This window comes from Pinus tabuliformis, chromosome 4_1 (genome assembly GCF_031772625.1).
Source record: "Pinus tabuliformis cultivar Carrire ecotype Pingquan chromosome 4_1, CPIR1, whole genome shotgun sequence".
Taxonomy (NCBI): domain Eukaryota; kingdom Viridiplantae; phylum Streptophyta; class Pinopsida; order Pinales; family Pinaceae; genus Pinus; species Pinus tabuliformis.
The window spans coordinates 228,052,505-228,069,104 of record NC_142303.1 but is presented as its reverse complement, the minus strand read 5'-3'; positions in this window follow the sequence as shown (position 1 = coordinate 228,069,104).

Sequence of the window (16,600 nt, the reverse complement as noted above, 5' to 3'; positions counted from 1 at the left end):
ATTTCATTCCTTTGTATAAGTGTTGATTATGTTGCATTTCAATAGGTTTTATGAATTTTATTGGCTTTTGACCTCGTAATAACATTGGTTGATTGATTATATGTCAACGGTTGTATTCTTATATACGATGGTGTTAACATTTTATGACTTTTATCGATTGCGCATTATATATTAATATGGGATTGCATCGTTTTGGAAAGTGGTTTAAATGTTTATATGTCATTAACATTGGCATTTCATTACTCTTTCATACCATTAATTATTATCAAATATTTTGAAATGCGCTGACCTGCAACTATGGTTTGATTCACACCGCAAATATTAATGAAAACTGTTGTTCTCTATGCCATTGAGTATGATACTGAAACTTCTTGATCTGTTGTTTGATGAAACAATATGTTTCAAGTGTAAATGGATTCGGGGAGATTTATTTTAGATAAAATATCAACGATTTTCGATGACTTGGCACGACACATCTAAACTTTCAACCATGGTTTTTTCCACCTGTTTTTGTCCCTCGTCCTTACCCTCACTTCAGTTTTTGAAGCCACAGTACTACTCAGGTTGTCGCAGTTATTGTGTTGTACACTTGATCCAGTCAGTCTTCCAATTCATGCTGTAGGGTTTTGTTTCACCTTTGATATGTTTCATTTCATTGTTTAGCCCCATCAAGTTTCTCTGTGAGTTGATAGAGTTTCAAACCCTTTCATAGTTTGTTTACACCCTTCCAAGTCGAACCCTTGTCAAATTATTATCAGAAAATCGACCATGCCTCTAATAATCCAATCCAGACCCATTGGAACTAATATTATTGAGACATACGATGAGTATTTTCCATTATTCCTATAGGTCAGGTGGTGGAGATTTATCCAACCATTTCAAGGTTATAGTGAAGGAGTTGTAATAGCATTTGCAACCACATTCAATGGTAAAAAAGTGACGGTGACCTAGAAATTCCTGTAGATGTCAGTTTTGCTGCCAAGGCGACTTATCTTCCCAAAAAGGGATAAAAATGGTTAAAAACTTGTGGTCCATGATATGCCTTGGAAAAAATTTCTAGATAACAAGGATTGCACATATGATGTAAACATTATGCTTGTCTCCTTCTTGAAGCCTAAGTGGTAGGACATGTTTCTTTTTTTGTGTCATTATATTACATGTGAAGGGTGTTATGGATTAGTTTTCAACTACCATAGACATATTCTTATAGTGTTTTGGGGGCATGAATTAAATATTTTGTATTTTATGTATAAAATCTTGGCCAAAATGGCCAAATCTTATCAAGCCTAAAGAAAGAACCCTAACAGGTCCTTATTTCAGCATGGCTTCATTTTTATTTTAGTCAAGCATTACCTAGTTAAGTTTGGTGATGTATGGAATTCTTTTCTCCTTCAGAGTGGGCTTGAGAAACCCTAGGTTTCTGAACAACTTGGTTTTACAATTAGGGTTTCGTCTAATCCTTTAATTTCCAAGCCAATATTGGATGATTCTCATATTGAGGATAATCCTCAAGGGTCATTCCATGTAGACCAAGTAGATGAATCTGACAATAATGAAGTGGTAAAATATGAAGTTATACCAACCCGTTTTACTTAGAGTATGACCAAAAATGTTGAATTCCACTGTGAGGAAATAAAACCTAAATTTAGGGTAAAGAAAGAGTCAAAACCCTCGCGTTGTAGCCCTTGGTCCAGATCCACAAAACAAGAACAAGTCAGTCATTCATGGTGTGATTTACAAACTAAATTCAAGGCCAAATAAATGGAAATAAATATTTCCATAGTTCGGAAAAATAGGTGAAGGAACACCCATATAATGGAGGTCTTCGCCGATTTGGAAGCTCCAGCCGAGTTGTTGTTGAAAGGGACCAAACCTCGGGCTAAGGACAATTCTAGTTTTTCTGACAATAATAAATTTGAGCTAGATGGTAATAGCAACATAGAGAATACCCCTCAGGGCCATTTTGTCTTTGACCCTACCTTGCTTGGCCTGTATTGGCATCAACAATTTTTAGCCACTGTGCCTTGCTTGGAAAATCGTATCATCCAGCTGTTGCAAGAAAATGAATAACTCAGAGCCTTAAATCACTTAAGAGAAAGTCAAAATAAGGATAAAATTACAGAAACCGAAGTGAAAATGCAATTTACATATACTCATATAATTATTAAATCTTTAAATGTGAAGGTTACTATTTCTCCATATTCAAATCCTACATGTTTATTTAAGTTTTAGTAGAGTTTTTCAGGTATGTTTTTGTTTTACTTGCCTTTACTAAATTGAAGATGGCTACTATAGAATCTCGATTATGTAGAAGCCCATGGTTTATTATTATCATAAGTCATTATTCTTGTTCGCTTTGACTGACAGGTTGTCCAACTGGTAATATTGATTTCAACGAAGTTATTGCTAGGGATGCTTTTCAACTATGTGAGGATCACTTGTCAATGCTTCTATGTTATTTATTTTAATTAGTTAGGGTATGACCAACTGGTCAAACATATAGTATATTGTAATTTTATAAAGAAAGTTTTATCTTACAAATTTAGTTTCAGCTCTCAAGCCTGTATATAAACTTGGGAATTTGAACAATATGGGGGAGAGAATTTTTTGGAAAAGAAATATTACTCAAATTTATTATGAATTAAGCACCATCGTGATTATTTGGTCTTGGTTTGATTTAGTTTAATATAGTTATTTTGTTTCTATCTTCCATGGTCATATGTCTTTTGTCATCTTCCATGTTTTGTGTAATTTGACTTCTCAAAATTTAGGAGACAAAAGCCTATTGTTTTTGTGATTTGAATTCATAAACTACCAACATTTTTATTTCATTTTTTTTATAATTTTAATTAGTTCAATTTATATATATTCACATTTGGTCAGTATCATTCTCTAGTGACTTGTGTCCTGAGATTGATATTTGATTTGGGCATTCATCTGATCTAAATTGTTGTGAGTTAATTCCAAAGATTTAGGTTATAAATAAATGTCATATTTTGTGTATGAATTGAATTAATGTCTCACTTATAACAATTTCTTATATGTATTATTATTTCAATTATTGGTTTATTGGGTTGATTCATAAATGAATGATTGGAAGGTTGTTTATTTTACAAAGATTGTTGCAGTCATCCCTTTCATACACCTCGACCGAGAGATAGGAATTAGGATGCATTAGTTAGTTTTCTGCATTTATTCTTGATGCTAATTATAAAACAAACACAGTTTGATCTACGTTCATCTAAAACATAAGTACTTGTATTTTTGTAATTATCTACCTTTTGTTTATTTGCATGAAGGATTATCTTTAATTGTAATTTATAATTACATATATAAATTAAAATTAGATCGTATTTCACAATATTCTTATTGAAGCAAATAGAACAATATTTTGAACTAGATACATTAAAGTTATATTCTTTTCTTTGTTGTATTATAATTATGATATTATTTGTATAGAATTCATTGTATTTGTTATCACTAACGATAATTTTATTTCTGTATTGTATTTATTTAACTGATAACTTTACATATATAACTAGTAGTTTGGATTTACTACATATATTATATTAGTTAACATGTAGATTGTATTTCATTATTTATTAACCAACAGTCTCAGGTATATTAATAATAGTTTAGATTTTACATATTAACATTAGTAGGTGTGTAGGTCCCCCTGGTTCTCTTCTTCATTAGATGAAGGATCCAAAAGCCAACAAAGCCTTAAAACTTGTCGAGAGTGATAACACCAAACAACTTGGGCTATTTAAAGAGCTTTGGTATGGGTCACTTATACTTTGTTGACAAAGCTCATAAAACTTGTGTTTTACCACCATTCTTATAACACCAACCACTTGACCCATTGTATCTATTTATTGGATGCAACACGATGAATATATTTTTCTAAACATTTATTCACATTCTCGATTTTCCCATTGTATTTAGAATGGTAAGGTGAGTTGTGAGCCAATTGAATAGCCAAACAAGAAAATAATTTAAACCAAAAATATCTACTAAAAAATGGATCTCTATCACTTAAAATAATCTTCAGAATTCCATGTATGTTTTGGACTACTTTCATGAAAGATGTTGCTATTTTACTTATTTTAAAAGGGTAAGAAGTAGAGAAAAAATGGAAATAATTTTATAGTTGATCTACTACTACCTTAATCACATTCTTCCCTTCAAATTTGGGAAAACCTACAATAAAATCCATACAAACTTATTCCAATTTTGACTTGTATAATTAATGGTCTTAGGATACCTAGGGTATTGATTGTCTCTTCCTTATTACCTTGTGAAACCACACATTCAACCACAAACTTTTGTGGAACAAATTTACAACCTTCCCAAAAAAATTGTTCTTGGTCATGTGGCAAGTTTTCAAGAGCTAGAAATGTCCTCGTATAAGAGAAGTGTGCAATTCTATAAAGACCTTTTGTTTGAGTTGGTAATTATTACATAAATATATGAAATCCTGATACCATAGTGGGTCATTATTCCACACAAAGTTATTTAATGCATGTGTGTCCTCTTGTAGTTATTGAATGATATTGAATACTTTCTAATCTTTCTTCTCCCACTCAAGAAAATTGTGAAATTGAAATAGCACATAGTAAACCCTATAATTTTTTCTTCTTTCTTTGAAAGTGCATCTACTGCCATATTATGTTTTCTATTTTAGTAGATAATTTCAAAATTATAACTTAGATCTTGGTATCCCATTTGTGTTGATCATTTGAAGATAATTGTTACTCCAAGAATTACTTCAAACTATCATGATCTTTTTTTACCATGAAGTATTATCCTATTATGTAAGGGTGTCATTTATTTACTGAATGTAGTATGGACAACATTTAAATGGGTTTCAAAAAGTTCTTTCCTTTAAGTTAACTACTTTGAAAATAAATGGGATTTCCTTCTTACCTCAAAACTACATAGATTCCATGGCTTAAACCATCACAACAAAGGTTTTTGTGAAGTTAGGTGTGGCAAGGAAAGTAGTTGTACACATAACCTCTTTAAGTTTTTTAAAGGGTTTGATTGCTCCTTGAGTCCAATAAACATGCTTTATTCTCTAATAATTCTATTAGAGGTGCTTCTATTGGACCATAATTCTTGATAAACTTGTGGAAACAACCTATCAATCCTAGGAATCCTCTAAGTCTCTTCAAGGTTTTGGGATTATCCATTCCATAATAGAATTAATTTTGTTAGGGTCTAGTTTGACACCTTCATGAGATATAATCTGACCCAAGTATTCCACTTCATGAATCCCAAAGGTGCATTTGGAATGATTACATATAGTTGTTGTTCTAATAGTGTTAAGACTTTGTCAGGATGTTGTACATGCTCTTCCCAAGGTTTTCTATATATTATTATTTCATCAAAAATTACTAGCACAAATTTTCTAAGGGTTTAAAAATAGAATTCATAAATCTTTCAAATGTTGAATATGCATTAGTAAGTCCAAATGGCATAAAAAAAAAAACTAATAGTAACCTTAATGTGTTCTCAGGTCCATTTTGGGAATGCATTCTTGCCTCATACTAATTCGATGACATCTTGAATGGATATCCAACTTATTAAAGAAAAACACTTTATACAATTCTTCTAATAATTCATTAATTCCAAGAATAAGAAACATGTATTTGATGGTCATTTTCTTGAGTTGTCTATAATATGGAAATATGCATCATGGACCATCATTTATAATAATCATCACTATTGGTGAAGAGAAAACACATTGGATAGGTCGAATGATGTTGGCCTCTAACATTTCTTGAATTAGATGCTTAATCACACTCTTCTGTGCATATGGACACTTCTAAGGCCTATGTTATGTGGTACACCTCTAGGTTGCAATTAACCCTTATTTGATTAACACACATTATCTTCTTCCATTTTACAACCCCATTTTTCTATGGAGTATATGTAGTTTTCTTATGTTTGTCAATATCATTCTCCTTACAAAACACATCAAACTTCACAAAACAAAGCTCACTAGCAATTCTCAACACCTGAATCTTCCAAGAAGTTTGATATTCCATGAGAGCTTTAAACTCCTTAACTAAATAAAACCCCTATATTTAGTTCTAAGAAAATATACCTATGTTCTTTTAAAATAATCATTTATGAATCACGCATAATTATAAACCTTAGAAATTGAAGAAACTTTGATTGGACCAAACATATTAGATTAATTTAGGTCCAACAACCTAAAATATTTGTGAGGACTAGAATAAATTGAACACAATTATGTTTTCCATATATGCAATTCTTACAAAATCAAATTCAAAGTGCATTCATTCAATCCATCAACAAGATTAAATTGGTTTTTGAAGGCAACTAGTGGTCCAATATTTGGTCTTGTAGAATTGTTTGCTCTATAGATAACTTTATTCTTAATCACAATCTTCTTTAGATACTTGAGAAGCATGACCACTAGAAGTAGATGTTCTAATATGAAGGTGTAGACTCTATATATATCCACTACATAAATTAATTAACCATGAAGCACATATTTAATTAAAATTGGAAAAAATATTTTACAAGTACATAATGAGAATTGGGTTTCTTGGTTATTTTGAAATTATAAATCCACTATTTAATTCCAATATTCATGAAATATGTGTTATGACAATAAATGGAACATGCATCGAACTAAAACAAAGTGCCCACATGAACACCCTTAGCGAGCAACATATCTCTTTGGATCATCTAACAACCTTTTTTAGTGAAAACAACACAAAAACACACATTAATAAGTTTTCTGATTAATAATAGGTTCCATGCTAGATATAGAATGTGCAAAAATCCACTAGCCCCCTTCAATCTACCAATTGGGAGTTTGATCAAGACTCTACCATGACCAAATATGATGAGAGGAGAGTCATCATCAAGGTATACCATACCACCTTGATATTTCTCATACACTAGAAACTAGTCCCAAAGGGAAGTCATATGAAATGAAGCTCCAAATTATATCAGCCACATACTCTAGCATACACATGTTACAAAATCTACTACAAAGGTATCTTCACCATCATCTTGAGAATATTTTTAAAATCATCATCAACATCATCCTTTTCCTTCTTATTTTTCTTTCTCTCTTCCTTGTAACATCTTTTGAAATGTTTAACCTTGCCAGTTCTAACATTTTACCTTGGACTTTTTAGGAGATTTATGTTTTCCATGGGATTTGTATCCTTTCTCCTTTGTTCTTCCATGAACATCCAAAGGCTTATTACTAACTTGTCCCGTGACCATTACTAACTTTCTCCAATGACCATTTCTAACTTGTCCCATGACCATTACTAACTTTCTCCAGTGACCATTACTAACTAGTCCCATGAATATGGAAAGGAATAGAAAAGGGCCATATAATGACCCTCCTCATCCATCTTCACTCCATCTAATATAAATTCAATCAATGGTTTCGACTATGTTTAGGTTCTTGGCAAATCACCATCATCTATTTTGAAAGTGACCAAAATTTTCCATTGAAAATTTTTATTAAATAAGTATTTAGGCAAAGAGTTATTTTTTTTCTTCAAAAATGTTCAAAAAATATTAAATCATCCAAACAAATCCTAAGAAGGCTTTTTTCCTTTCTCTCCAACATCATCCACTCTTCACCTTTAATACTAGTGGGCTTGGTTAAATACATTGTAACCCATTGTGGTGAAGTAAAATTATAAGTGCGGTCACGAACGAATTCCTCTAGCCCGATAATGGGTCTAGCCACAACAGATACATTCTATGGAATATTTCCTTAGGTTAGAATCAATCAAGAGGGCATACCTCTTGGTCCACTTATCCTGCTTGATGATGTCCTCGCTTGCTCGCTCCATCAATCTCTTGCTTCCTTCTTCAAGCTTCTGAAACAAGTAAACAACAACATATAACAAACATGATAATAGACAAATTACAATTCAACCTACTTAACAAGTCAAGAAACATTAAGCCATGAATATGTAATATTACAAAACATGTAGGAAATCAATCGATAGTTGCATATATTAATATCAAAGAGAGATTACAACCATTTGTCTTGATGTTGTAGTCCTCCTCTGACAAGACCAAGTTCCCACACACTTCTACTAGCATTCCATGATGGCCTCAATCAACAATAGTTTTAAGGCTTTTCCCTTTAGGCTTCACTCCAAATAAAATCACACTTCTCCCTCACACAACTAGATAGCTACAACCAGTAATAGCTTGCTTGTCTACTCCAAACCAAAATAGCATCAACACTCAACCAAAAACTATGATTTCAACTAGTTTGTGCTTGGGAAGAAGGTAGGTTTATATAGGAAATATGGATGGGAGATGGATCCTCTTCTCACGGGAGAAGGACTTATCCCTTGAGGTAGTTCCATCATTATAGGGGAAAGGAGCCCAAACTGTCATCCTCGACCCCATCCGGCCAAACCATTTATCAAACTTCCATTACGAAGCTTCTAGAGCTGGAAGCTTCAACTCTAACTTAAAAAAATTTCCATAACAGGACCGACGCGACTGAAACACATCTCAGTTGCTTCGGTCGGCGCGAGGAGTAGTGCTAAACTCTGAACATTGGCACAGGGCAGATAAAGGCCATTAGTGTCGGTCTTGTAAACTGGGCAAAACAGAAGTTTCAGGGGAAATGGTGCAAAAGGGAATTTATCTGCTCGTGAAGAGGGACACAATCGGAGTTTCTTCATGAAGGAAAAGCATGTGGAGTTCATTGTAGAGGTCCTCCAGGATCAAGGAACGGGGAGTACAGGGATAGTGACAAAATGTTTTGTAACACCCATAGACCTCATCTATGAGAAGATCATACATCTTAAGCTTACATGACTCAAAATTAATGTCATTAAATTTCTCCAATTTCAATCCAAACATGCTCACCATTTCCCTACAACAAGATCTTCTTCTATGTAAGCTCTGACTCAAACCAAGATTGGATAGAAAAACCTTATCTCTAACACCTTGGATGTAAGGCTATTAGACTTTAATAAGAAATGAAGGGAAAATGATAAGGTAAAAAATATTACACAATGAAAGCCCTTCTATGAAAAAAAAACCCACAATCTAAAGTATATGCAATTTATTTTTCAACTATTCAATGGTTCTAATACATTATAAAGTCTATGTGCTCTCAAGAGTGTTTCACAATTGCATGTGAGGATTCTAGAAAATTTAGCAATACAAACCAGGATAACAAAACCATAAACCATTTATGGTTTCTCAATTCTACATGTTGGAAACCACTAATAATTAATTTCCTAAGCGCTACTAGTTAGCATTCATTGTGTACTGATTGTTGGCATTTATTCCTTGCTACCACTTAATATTTATTCCATGTTACTATAGGTTTTAGAGTTTTTCCGTATTTCCAGTTGAATTTGCAGAAAATTAGAAGGAATTTTTTGGAATCAATCCCAATCTTAGTGTTTGTGGTGTTTTTCAGGGTGATAAATCCATATATGCATTCGAAAAATCATTTTAATTGTTTGACCAAAAATTGTTTTGCCAACCAAAAAAAACTCCAAAACATATAAGAGTGAGGCAACCCCTTAACCTAGCTCCAAAACATATAATAGTGAAACAACCACTTAAACCATTATTCCTTAGGCACTACTCAATAATCATTACCTACTCCTTTTTTCTAAAATGTGTCAGCTTTCCATTAGAAAACTAGTATTTCCGTCTATCTTGTTTTTCTAGTAGAAGGAAAATATTTTTTTTACGCCCATGGGGTCTTCAACAGTTGGTTCATCCTTAATCACAACAAAGAGTTCAAGGTTTAGCGAGAGCTTCCCCACAACATTCGATGTTCAGAGTCAGAGATCTTGGAAAATTTGACTATGGATTCATATTTATTAGCATATTTTGTTGTGGGTTAAGCTAGATTTCATTGTGGATTCCAATGACAATCATTTTACTTGTTGTATTAAATTGATTAGTTGATGGATTTATTTTCTTATGAAAGAATCACAATGGATTTTAAATGACAATTGTGGAAAATTCAAGCATAAATGTCAGTGCAAATCGGGATAATCCCAATATGAACTCTTGATTTTCAAATGTTTTATATAGGCCAAAACACTAAGAACCAAATGAATATTTACTACAGGACACATTTGAATAATGTTTTAAATTTGGAGAATAGACTGTGTCACGAGAGTACGAAATTATGAGAAGAAACATTTGAATAATTTTTTAAATTTGGAGAATCGATTGTGCCACAGGAGTACGAAAGTATCCTAGTTGTCAATTCCTCTAGTAAAAAACTAGTCAAAAGGCTTTCGTTCTAGTTCTTCCTCAATAATTGTAGGGCTTGACATTTGGTGACCTTTCTCTACTTTTCTATAATCTTCCTCACTATGCCACTAGATGTTGGGGCCTCGATCTTGGAGGTGGGTCCATATGTACATGTTGGGACACCTGTCCCCAGTTCCATGGCTTTTTCAATGGATCCTCCCAACCTTTCTCCTAGTTTTCAAATGTTTTCCTCAAGTTGGAAATCTTCTTCTAGACCTCTACAACAATTTTCTAGAAACCCTTGTTCGCATTGGGTGTTGATGTTTACCATAGAAAAATCCCAAGTTTGGTTTCCCCTGCCCTCATGGGCATGTTCTTCTACATTTCTCTCAACATAGCTCATATTATATCCTGGGTTTATGTACATTGGAAACCCATGTTGGGGTATTGTCCTACCTTTAGTATGCCAATGAACCAATGGCTTCACTTTCAATTCCTAGATGAGGGGGATATTTTGACTATTCTATAGTGGGACTAGGTACTAGGGAGGGGTTACCTATGGATTCAATGATGGAGTGTCAGATTTAAACCTCTAGTGGACAGAACAAAACCCTAGTACCTCTCGGTAAAACTAGTCGACGTTCCACTAGAATTTTGGTCCAGTCCAATTGTGATGTGCATTACTAATTGTATTGATAATTTCATTTTATTCAATAAGAAATCCTTGGTGGCCTTCTATAAGAGGATGTTATGGGTCCTGGTGGAAATGGACCTGGCGAAAGGCCTACCTATGAAACTAGACTTATACATGGGGGATTATACATTCTTCCAATGTCTGAATTATTGGAAGGTTCCCTTTAGGTGCTCCATTTTCCATCAAACAGGGCACCTAAAGGCGACCTGTCATGATGTGAGGCCACTTGGTTAAAAAAACCATGTTCCAAGATCTTCTTGTCCAGCTAGTGCCTCTTTGCAGTTAGATGAAGGCTTGGATGTTTTCTTGATGTCGAGTGGAACCCATACTGATATGGTAGATCCTAGGGTTTTTCATCTCAATGAAGGGGTTCCTCTTTCTAGTGGTGTTATTACATCTCCTGTTACTCTTCTATACTCAAATGGTCCTTCAACGAGGTGACATAGAATTCAGTGCACTCCTACAAGTAGGGGTTCCCAGACTCACCTTCTCTTGGTGTTTAGTGTCATGATGGTGTGATTCCTCCGCCTCCTTGGTTTGTCGGGGCCTCTGGTTTTAAGGATTTAGTGGACACACTAGTTTTGGGCCCATTGGATCTCACAACTCGGAATGTTGGTAGGCAGAAGACATCACCCGATGATTTTATTGTTGTGTTGAGCACTGGGAGTTGGGTGGCTTATTCTCGTTCAATTTTTCCTCCACTAAAATTGACACAATCAATTATTGATTCTATCTCTTGTAAGCTCATTTCCTCCCTCTCAGATGATCATATTTCCTTGTTAGATAGTGTTGCTTACAATTCCACATCCCCTTCACTTGTTTTCATTAGCTGTATGTAACCCTTTTGTCTAAACCCTACCTTATGTTCTAGTGGTCTGGAAAAAACTTCTTTATTGACCTCTTCTTATTGTAGTATCTCTACTGATCGATTCCTAGTCTCAAACTCCATTATTCCACATTTGAAATCAATTTTTCCATTTGTACCTATTATCGGGTCTTTAAGGAATAGGACTTTGGAACTCTAGATCCATCTCATATATATTCTCTCAATGTTGCATCCATCTCCACTTGCTCTGCTTTGTTGGCCTCCCCATCTCTCTACGATGCTCCCATCCCTTCCTTTCGGAACATCACTACTAGGAAAATGAATATTTCTAGGAAGCAATATGCTCATGACTGCCACCTTCAGGGAGATTCTCTACATGACATTCCAATTTCCTTGGAGTCCCTGAGGGCCCCTAGAGTGCAGCTTCCTTGTTATGAGGGTTTTTAATTATTATATCAACTTTGAATGTTAGAGGTGTTGGGGACCCTCATAAGATTCGTGCCCTTCGCATACTTGTCTCCATTCATCGACCCTCTGTTATCTTCTTCCAAGAAACTATGGTTCTTCTTGTGTTGTGGAACCCTACTCCCTAGAGAGGAAAATCTGAAACCCTACTCCTCTCCAGAGGGTATTATTTTGGAAGGCACTTTTAGAAGTTTATATGGTCTAGTTCTTCTGGCTAATTGTTTTTTTCCAAGGAAAAAAATCGAACTTTTTTATAAGGAATAAAAAAGTTACATAGTATATGAGTAAACATTCTGCAAAAAAACTGCATGAGAAAGAGCAAAAACTCCTCTGAGTAAGAGCATCAGCATATCTACAGAAATCTATAAGACTCCTGTACCCGGCCTGTACAGCCATACCAAAAAGAAACTGAAATCCAAAATGTCTCCTGGGTCTCCTTTCATGAGGATTCTTCTGGCTAATTGTTACAATCCTTATTTAGATAAATAAAAATTTTGGAATCTTCTTTCTCGGAGTGGTTTTCTCTACTCCCCAAATCTTATCCTAGTAGGTGACCTTAACTTCACAACATTTATCAATGAAATATGGGGTCATTCTACTCACCTTGACCCTTTCTCAAAGGTGATTTCCAAATTAATACAGGACTCAAAACTTTTCAACCCCTGTCCCATCCGATTGGGTGAGACATTGAAAAATTGGAGATTAGGTATTGATGGGGTGGCTAAGAGGTTAGATAGGTTTCTTCTCACATAATATTTCACCTCTAGTGTGGGAGAGTATAGATTCTAGATTTTTGAGACGTCGTATTGGACCATTTTTTTGTTTTCCTCCAACTTGATTTCAATGACTTTGGGCATAAGAATCCTTTTAAATTTATTCATTCACGGTTGAAGGAGGAATTCTTCCTTTCTTTGGTTCATGACTGTTGGCTTACCTATCATCCTGACCCCTCCCTATCCACCATGGCTTTCTATTGGAATGTGTTGAAGCTAACATTAATCTTTGTCAATCTGCTTATATTTCTATAGGCTTCCCGGATTCTCTAAAGTTAGATCTATTTTCATTGGCTAAGAGATAGACCCATCTTCTAAATTCCAAATAGGAAAGGTGGAATTTAAAGAGTAAGGCCATCTAGATCTGGGAGGGGGATGGTAACAAAAATTTATTTCAAAAATTTGCTTCCTATAAGAGAAATAAAAATGCCATTTGGGATCCTCAGGATGGTGAGAATAATTGGATTTTTTCTCAAACAGATTTTGGGAGAGCAACTAGAGCACACTTCTCTGTTATTTATAAGGAAACGAGGGAGTTTATTCACCAGGAACAACTTAAGGTCCTGTGGCACTTCCCTCATTTTTTTTTTCTTCAGATGACTCTAAAAGGATTGGTGTTTCGGTCAATTTGGAAGAACTTTTGACTATTATTAAATATTTTTTGAAGGATAAAAGTTCTAGCCCAGGTGGGTGGAGTGTGAAGTTTTATTTGACCTTCTTTGATCTGATTAGTTTTTATATATTGAATGTTGTGGAAGAGGCTCACATCTCTTGAAAGATATTCGGGGCCATAAATGCCACATTCCTTGCTCTTATTCCAAAATTCTCTAAACCTACCTCCTTTGATGATTTTCATCTGATCGCGCTATGCAACTTAATTTATAATGTTATTTCAAAAGTGGTGGTGAATTGGTTACAGATTGTTCTCTCTTCTACCATTTCTGTTTAACAATTTGGGTTTCTTTATAACATGCTATTCATGATGCTATAGGGGCAATCCAGGAGGTCATAGACACTATTAAGACTAAGCATCGAAAGGTCATAATTCTCAAGTTGGATTTGGTCAAGGCCCGTGACTAGGTTAATTGGGACTTCTTAAGACTTCTTCTTCTTCATATCAGGTTGGATTGGCAGGTAACAAATTGGATTATGGGGTGTATCTCTACTACAAATTTTGCAGTTCTCATATATGGTCTTCCATCTGCTTTCTTTTTCGCCTCTTGTGGTCTGCAACAAGGATGCCCATTTCTCTCCCTTGTTATTCCTTTTGGTCATTGAAGGAATGAGAAGAATGATTAACAATACCAATGAAAATGGTGAAATCAAAGGTGTAAGGGGTTCTAAACACATTTATCACTCATTTACTTTTTGTTGATGATGTGTTATTTTTGTGATGTAATTATGTCTAAATGGTGGGCTTATAATTCCATTTTCTCCCCTTTTTGTGTTGCTTCTAGTATGCTAATAAGCTTGGTGAAATACTTTTTTTTCTAATATAGCACTCCTGTTGAGATCTGTGATACTATTTATTCCTTTATTCCCTACATTGTTGCATGTTTGGAGCTTCGCTTTAGCTATCTTGGTTATTTTATTAAATGAATTGTTATTTAGTGGAGAATTGGATATGGTTACACAAATGTATTGAACAACATATCAACCTATGGTGCTACAAGTGGTTGTCTATTGGAGGGTGGATGAATTTTTTGAAATGAGTCCTTGAGTCTATCTTTGTCTACTAGCTCTTGATGTCAAAGGTTGCTAAATCTACCTTAATAAAGATCATACAAGCCATGTTTAATCTCCTATGGGTTGGATGGAAGGGGGGAAGAATGGATTTCATCTGGTCAAGTGGGAAACTCTTTCTTGGCCTAAAGGTAGTGGAGGTTGGGGATTCAAGAACATCCACTATTTTTCCCTAGTGATCTAAAATTGGAGGAGAACTTCTCCTTCCTAAAAATGAACATTCTCTTGATGCTTTGCAAGGAAAAATGGGTCTTACTACAAACAGGTTTTCAAAGGTATCTTCAAGTTATGAGTTATTTTTTCATGTAAACTTAAAACATAAGAAACATCTCATCATTTAACTCATACAGGCATTCATGAAGAGAAACAACAAAGAATTTGGTGATGGAGTTCACCCCTCCTGGGCTACATCTCTAGGTCTGCAAACATAGCTAGACCGCTCCATATATTAAGTGAAAAAGAGTACATAAAATTTCTGATAAAACAAGTGGCTAGTTTCCCCTTCAAAGAAACATTCTCTTGCAAAGAAATCTCACTATAAGAAGCATGAAAACCTACAGTTAGTCATGAAACCATCAGCAATAAAAGGTGTCTCCTACAAAGACCCAGTACTCCATCTGAAAATGAGCATACATGAGCATACAAGTACTTCAATTCCACATTGAAATACAAAAGAAAGATTTCCTCAACAAGACATAGTGAGAAAAGAATAAATGAGTTGAACCCTGCAAGTAACAGTTGTTGCAGTAAACATTTGAAGGTAAGAAAACCCCTACAAGGACTTTTCCATGCTCAAACAACTTCAAGAACTACTCCAAAACACTGATTGATCCATACATCCATGGAATTGAACCTGCAAAATTCTCTTCAAATGTGCTCTAATTAGAAAATAGAGGTCACCATTGGATCCATAATGCCCCAAAACCCCTAGATAGACTTGTCTTAGCTCCAAAAGGCCAAAAAATTTCCTATTTATGGCTCCAACAAGCTCTGTCTCTTGTTCTATATTATTTGTCCTACAAATTGGACTAATAGTCTAACTTCCCTACAAATATTCCCTTTTTTCGCTACGGAGGAGACAAATTCACCCACGGACGGTGCATTTTATTCGACAATTAAATTTCCCAATAACCCTTTAGCACCGAAATTTTAGCGCTCGCCCTAGTTTTATTTATCATGTGGTCGGGGGCCGGGCTAACCTTCTGCCCCCGCCACTCCACACCTTTTGCCTTGGTGCTTGATCACGTTATGCTCAATGAGGCCTTGCGCCGGGCTAATAGCCCGCCCCCGCTGGTAGTGCTCAGTTGGTTGCGCCTGTGGTTCCACACATTCCCATAAGACCAAGTCCAGGCCCTTGTTCTATGCACCTTTCCTGCAAGCTCCCAATATCTTTGCCACAGTCCAATGGTTCACATATGGCCCTGGGCTAGGGCCTTGATCCAACCCCCTAATGTTGTTAGCTCCATTACACCTGCGCCTTGATCATGTGTGATGGGTAATGAGGGCTAAGCCCTGAGTCCCTTGGTTGCTGCTTCACGATGGTTCTATGAGATGCAATGACTGGGGACTAGGGCTTAGCCCTGACCCCTCTCCCCATTGCCAAACTTAATCAACTTTAAAATAAAGTTCGGAACTATATTAAATAAGAACCACATCTGGCACAATCAGTAGATATTGGAGATGTTAGACTTGAGATCAGGTGTTCGATCTCTCCTAAACTATCGGTCGACCCTCATAACTTTTACTGCACCCTCGAGATGCCATGTGGCAGACCATGATTGGGCCATGTGGCACTCTCCCACCGATCCACCAAAACACCCTTGATAAATGAAATTCGACCATACAAATAAA